The sequence below is a fragment of the Mangifera indica genome, chromosome 3 (assembly GCF_011075055.1).
Source record: "Mangifera indica cultivar Alphonso chromosome 3, CATAS_Mindica_2.1, whole genome shotgun sequence".
Lineage (NCBI taxonomy): Eukaryota > Viridiplantae > Streptophyta > Magnoliopsida > Sapindales > Anacardiaceae > Mangifera > Mangifera indica.
Window position 1 is genome coordinate 12,867,525 of NC_058139.1, and position 6,755 is coordinate 12,874,279.

The 6,755-nt window shown below is 31.8% G+C and overlaps 1 pseudogene; it reads right to left on the reverse strand.

Annotated features, from left to right (window-relative positions):
- Positions 1 to 2,870: 2,870 nt before the first annotated feature.
- On the reverse strand, positions 2,871 to 6,323 carry LOC123212472 (annotated as a pseudogene).
- Positions 6,324 to 6,755: the final 432 nt, after the last annotated feature.

Sequence of the window (6,755 nt, forward strand, 5' to 3'; positions counted from 1 at the left end):
CAACTGTTTATAGTATGATAATTATTAAAATTAATTTTATAATGTTAAAGAAAGTAATGTACACTTTCAATTTTCATATAATGTTTTAAGATATCTTATGACTCTTAAAGTTTATAGGGACATATACAAAGCTTAAACATATTAAGGAATCGTTTTGTTTACCTATTAGTACAATATATGATTATTGGATTATGACAGTAAAAATCATTAATTTGTAATGCAAATCTAGAATATTTGATACAAATTATAATTATTTATGAATAATTATAATTCATTTTATTTTATTTGTTAAATAATCTTTTAAAAAAAAAAAAAAAAACCTTATTATCTGCATTAAAATATTTAATGTACTTAATATTTTATCTATTTACTAGTATATCATTATGTTTTCGTAAACTAATTTAAGAAAAACTTATATAACAAATTGACTATAAATTATCTAGTTTATTATGGATTTCTGAAGATGAGTTGCCTTAAAAAATCAAAATTTCTTATGAAATGTTAATTATATAAGTACCCTCTTGACAAAAATAAAATTTAAAAATATTTTTCAAAAAATAATAATATAATTAAAGTACTAATTTATTATATATAATATGGATTTTCAGAAAATTGAAAACCGATGGCTGAATCGCTGTTGCTGTCGCTAATGCTTAAATTACTTGTAGCATGCTTTGATAGAGACTTGATTTAATTCTAATTTAAGATGAAAGAAAAAAAACAGTTGTACATATAGCCAGGAAATTCTGGTCCATCTGATATATTAAGCTCAATCTAGGAGAAACCAAATACATTAATAAACAGTCGAACTCTTTTGAACTCTTTTTTGTCAAACTCATGAAAGAGACATTTAAAACTCACGAAAAAGGCATTTAAAGATAAGATATAATAATAGTATGCAAAGACTAACCATGTCATCTATTCATAGAGATGCAGATAGAAACTTTTTCACCGAAAAATAACATTAATTAATCATTTTTTTAATATTATAAAAGAAGAATTACATAAAGGTGAAAAGAGATCTCGAAAACTTTTTGTATAATTTATAATCTCTTTATTGAATCTTGTTACTCTCAAATAGCATATCAAATCATATTAAAAATGTCGTGTTCTTTATTATTTCATCATTATCATTGATTTCTTATACTCAATTATATCATTCATTCAAATTATTACCATCTCCTCGGGTAATGTCTCGTCTTCCATGCTTATCAGTGGCATGATAGGGAACAATCAAGATTTGATGTACCACCGACTCAACATCAATCTTGAAATGCAAACTAGCAAGCGATAAATGAGAGCGATGGACGTAGAATGTTACAATGTGTTAAAAGAAGAGGTAGACAAACTCTTTTCTGCCCAATTTGGCTAGCCAATCTTGTCCTGGTTTCAATAATCAACGAGAAATGGAAGACATGTATTGAGATCACAAACCTAAACAAGGCATGTCCTAAAAATAGCTTCTCCTTCCAAAAATTGGCCAACTCGTTTATGCAACCACTGGACAGGCACTATTAAAGCTTCACAGATGCCTACTCAAGCTACAATCAAATCCATACGTTCAGTCCAAATGAAGAGCATGCCTCTTTCATCATCGATAAAGGGTAGTACTGTTAAAAAGTCACACCATTCCAGCTCAAAAAAGTTGGAACCACATGCCGGTAGGTTAGCAAAATAATATAAGTATTTCTGTTAGATCATTTCGCACATCTTGACAACAAGTGCACTTTCCGCTGAATTCACCAGAAGAAGCTAAATCTCTTAAATTGTGCCCTTGAAGTAAGTTTTGGGAAATTCTTTGGTTTCATAATCAACTAGCGTGGCATTGAAGCAGACTTAAGAAAATTAAGGCCAAAAAGACTTGCTCCCACCAAATATATAACAAAATTTTAAAGACCTCCCTCCTAACTTTAAAAAATTCAAATACTTATCTATGAAACAATTTTTATAAAAAATTTTAGTTACGATTAAGAGTGAACCCATCATTTATTAAAAAAATTAAAATTTTATCACATTTTTCTTCCCTAAGTTTAAAAATCTTGCAATTCTTTTTTACCCAAAGTTTGAAAAGTGACAATATTTCTTTAAAGTTTTTTTCTCTTTTCTTCAACTACAATTCACCGTTGACCGTCCTCCCTCCTGGCCTCTCTCCCTTTCCTCTCCAATCATAGATGGACAAAAATCTTTTGAATTTCTAAACAATTTTTGTCAATTTGTGACTAGAGAGGAAAGAGAAAAATCGATAAAGAGAGATAAGACAAAAAGAAGGATGGTTGATGAGTAGAGACGACGGATCATCGTCAAAGAAAAAAAGAAAAAACCCTAAAGAAAAAATTACTACTTTTTAATCTTTGAAAGAAATTTTAAAAGAAAATTGCAAATTGAAGAGAAAAAAATACGATAAAAATTTAAATTTTTTTATTTTTTATTAAATAATTATTTTACTTTTAATTTTAACTAAAATTTTTAACAAAAATTATCTTACGAATGAACATTTAAGTTTTAAAAAATTAAAAAAAAAATTTAAAATTTCTCTATACCTTGGATGAGAACGAGACTTTTGACCAAAAATAAAAGCTCTTATGGACAGTAAATTTAATATTATCACTTGTTTGGTTTGCAATACCGAACTAAATAATTTATTTTATTTTATTTAAAATATAAATAAAGGAAAGAGAAATGATGATAAGTTTTAAATAAAAATTTGAAAATTAAAAATATATATTAAAATCGACCACTTTAATGTTTTCCTTCCCTCCCACTATCCCTTAACTGCCGAACTAATTTTTAGAAAAAAGATGATTGAAGCAAAGACCTGGAAGCCATTAACTATTTGGTCTATATTTTGTGATTCAGTAACATCAACAATCTCAATCAAACAACATATTACTTATGGTATTACTAATTATAAAAATAGACAATAAAAAACATAGAAAAGGAATAATTTGTTCCGCAATCATCCAATTCATTACATACATATAAAGCAACATAAAAAACTTGTCTACTTCAAAAGAGTTCGACCATATAACCTATACAATCAATGCAAAATATAAACTCCTCCCCTTCAATCAAGACTAGGAGGAGAGAGAAGACCTAATCGACAAAAGACCCCAAGTGAGAAATATGCAAGAAGGATGGTCAGAACAAAAAGACAACGAACCAGTTCACCAAGATGACAAAGTCAGCATGACGGCAAGGAGAGTATCCAGGGAAATCCTAGCGAGATCAACACTTGAAACCATGGCAAATTGAGAGGATAATGATAAGAATCAATGCTACGATGATTCCCAAAACAATCAATTTAATCTTCATATTCTGGATCCACATCTTCCTTCTCATCTTAGTTCCTTGTTGCCTGAAATCTTGTGCCTGCACCATGACAATGACAAAAATGCCAAACCATGAGACCAAAGATTTCAGAGAAGATAACAGTAGAGAAAGTGAAAGAAAGAAAAATGGAAGACAAAGGATATCATTGCAGAATCTCAATTTCATTATACTGCACTAACTGAATACTGCAGCTCCATATCATGTATGAGATGTTCCATCAATTTCCAGTGAGGAAAATGAAAATGCTAAGAGAGTGTATTCTCCAACTGAATGCAAAGCATGCTGTCAGCAACAAGCAACTAACCTGTGATCGGAGGTTTTCAGTTTTATCCACTAGAAGCTCAATCTTCTCACCACGGTCAAGAACCTGAAGAAAAGATAAATCTCCTCAGCCATTACCATCATCATATGCACATATGAAAGGATGGGCACCCTTTATAGCAAAATCCATAAGTGTTACCCCATTTAGTAAATGCATTATTACTTCATGAAAAATCATGAAAACTGATTTATCATAAATCTTTTGTTTCAAAGAAAGTCGAAAACATGTGATGCAAGATAAGCCAGGAGCTACTTCTCACCTTCTCAATGTTTTCCATCATAACTCCCTTGACCTCGGAAACTTGAGCTTTCACTTTGGCAAGTTTACTGATCTCTTCAGGGTGATCCACACAATACTGCATGTGCTCCTTCAATTTAGGCCTATTGAAAAGACAAAATTGTTAATAATAGCTGTCAAGGGCAATAACAAAAATAAGTTTTTAATCAATTGTAAGAATATAAATACCCAAACTCTCTTTTAAGGCTATTTGCACCAGCTGTTGCAGCTTTCCCTCCACCATATCTCTTGTTGAAATCATCCTTAACTCGCTCAAGAAAGGCAATTGGAAGCTGTCTGCCAGCAGATTCAACAGCCACAACACAGTATGCTGCAGCATCCACCATCGAGTGGCAGAGTTAACACAATATCCAAAAAGGGATTTGAGGTTATCAGCAAAGCAATAATGAATTTGCATAACATAAGTAAAAAATGAACGATAATAAACAACCAGAAACAAATTAGTACTCTGGACAATCCTCCAATGCTTATTTCAGACGATTTCTTGTCAGCTAACACAGTTCAAATGAATGAATCACCAAGCCAAGAGCAACAAAATGAAGGTGCAATGCAAATTGTTAACTACATAAATGTGGAAATCATAACAAAATTTGTTTAATGTTCCAAAATCCTGGCAACAAGGACTGATGCAGAACAATTTACATGAATGGAAATGTTTGAAGCTAACAACAATTACAGAATAACCAATTAAAAAAGTCCCATCTAACTTTTTTACGCTCTATGATATACACTAAAACATACATAGAAACACAACATAATGAAAAAACCAACACTGTGTTGAAGAAAATACAAAGTAGCTATGCGTTTCATAAGTGGAAGAATAGTACAGCAGAGACTTGCAAGCAATGGCAAATATCTACACAGTTTATCCTCCATGTCAGGATAAGCAAAACAAGCAAATTCCTGTTCCAACACATCTTAAGAGATTGAGAAATGGAGAAAATCCAAATAAAGAATAACTGATTCTTCTCACCAATGGAGAAAATCCAAATTCCTGTTCCAACACATCTATTTAACAACTGATTCTTTTTTGGAAACTCCACTTTGTGATTGTAAACCAAATAAAGAATAAAGTTATTAAGAAGTTTAAAAATGTTTAGTTCGCAAAAAATAAAATAAAGGAATGAAGAAGCAGAAATTATAAAAACAAAGAAAAATATCTTAGTTCCCTCAGTAACAACTAAGCCCAAATAACTATTAAAAGTTATTTGCCTAAATAGATGAAATAAACATATAGCTAAATCACCAACCATCTACATTTTGTTAGAAAGCCACATGACCAAGATGGCAATCTTCATGTTATTTGCAATCACATGTGACTTGAAAATTGTAAGACTTGCTCCCATGCCACACCAAACTCTAATGACATCCACTCTAGTACCCCCAAAAAAATAAAAAAGAAGAGAAAATAAAAGAAGAAAGAATAGCTTCTTCATCACTAAAAGAAACGGAATCTTACATGTTGTATTGGAGAAAAACATATTAATTGAGCATGTTAGATGATTTTAACCATCAAACCAACTGTTAATCAAATATTAACAACCAAAACAAATACCATATAACAAAAATATAGAAAGATTTGATTACTAAATAAATTATATATCACGACTTTAAATCTTTAAAACCCCGAAATGAAACAGAATCAACCTTGAGAAACTCTCAGTTCGCATTTATTACTTCTTTGCGTTGCACAACAAATACAACCTTTTCAAATAGTCTAACGCCATTTCTAACAAACCAAAAATTTCTAACACCCCAAACAACAATCTCGTGAAAGATTCAAAGCATTGACATGAACGCGTAACTAATATAAAAATTAATAAAATCAATTCTCAAATATCTTCATTTTCCATTACCACGTTTCACGATCCATAGAGGATCCACCCAAATTAATTCTTAAAAAATCTCCTATTAATCAACTGAATAATCTAAACACAATTCGAACGGTCAAACACATAGATCCATCATAACAATTGAAATAAATCAGAGAAGAAACCTCCAAAAAGATTAAAAGATTTATAAACAAAATAGATAATCATCCTGATCCAGATCAGACATCACCATTTCGTCCAAACAGAAATGAAACTTACTGAAGCCATTCTCAACGAGGTAATTAAACGTATGGCCATCACAGTTATAGGTAAACTTGTTGTTCGTAGCAGGAAGTTTCTGGAGACATTGCGAGGCGATGCTGGTGAAATTTCCAGTGAACTCAGTGTATTCGGTGAGAATTACCGTACCACGAGCCACAAAGCTATAGATCAACGATTGTTGGCCCATGTTCAAACCCTGAGGCTGAGCCTAACTCCGAATCGAAACGGAGGAATGTGTAGAAAGAGAAAACGGGAGAAGTTTGGGGAAAAGGAAGAGATGGGGTGGGAGGAACAATTTAAATAAGGCGAAACCACCCAAGGTATAGTGAACTAGCAATTCCCACCCACCAACTTTGAAAAACCCAAATACCCACCCACAATCAAATTTCCGTTAAAAATTTCAATTAATGTTAGGGGTAGAATATTATTTAACAAAAAATTAAAGTTTTATCACATTTTTCTCCATATTTAAAAACTTACGTTTTCCCCCCAATCCAAGGTTTGAAAAGTGATAAAATCCCCTCTAGGGTTTGTTTCTCTTCCTCCGATGTCTATTTCTCCTTCCCCGGTTGTCGACCGTCCTCTCTTCCCCTCTTATCTCTCCTCCAGTCTCTTTCTATAGTCTCTCTGGTCATCTTCGATCAGAGACAAAGACAATCGGTCTTCGTTTGAAATGAAGACGACGCATCTTTGTTTCATACGAAGACGACGCA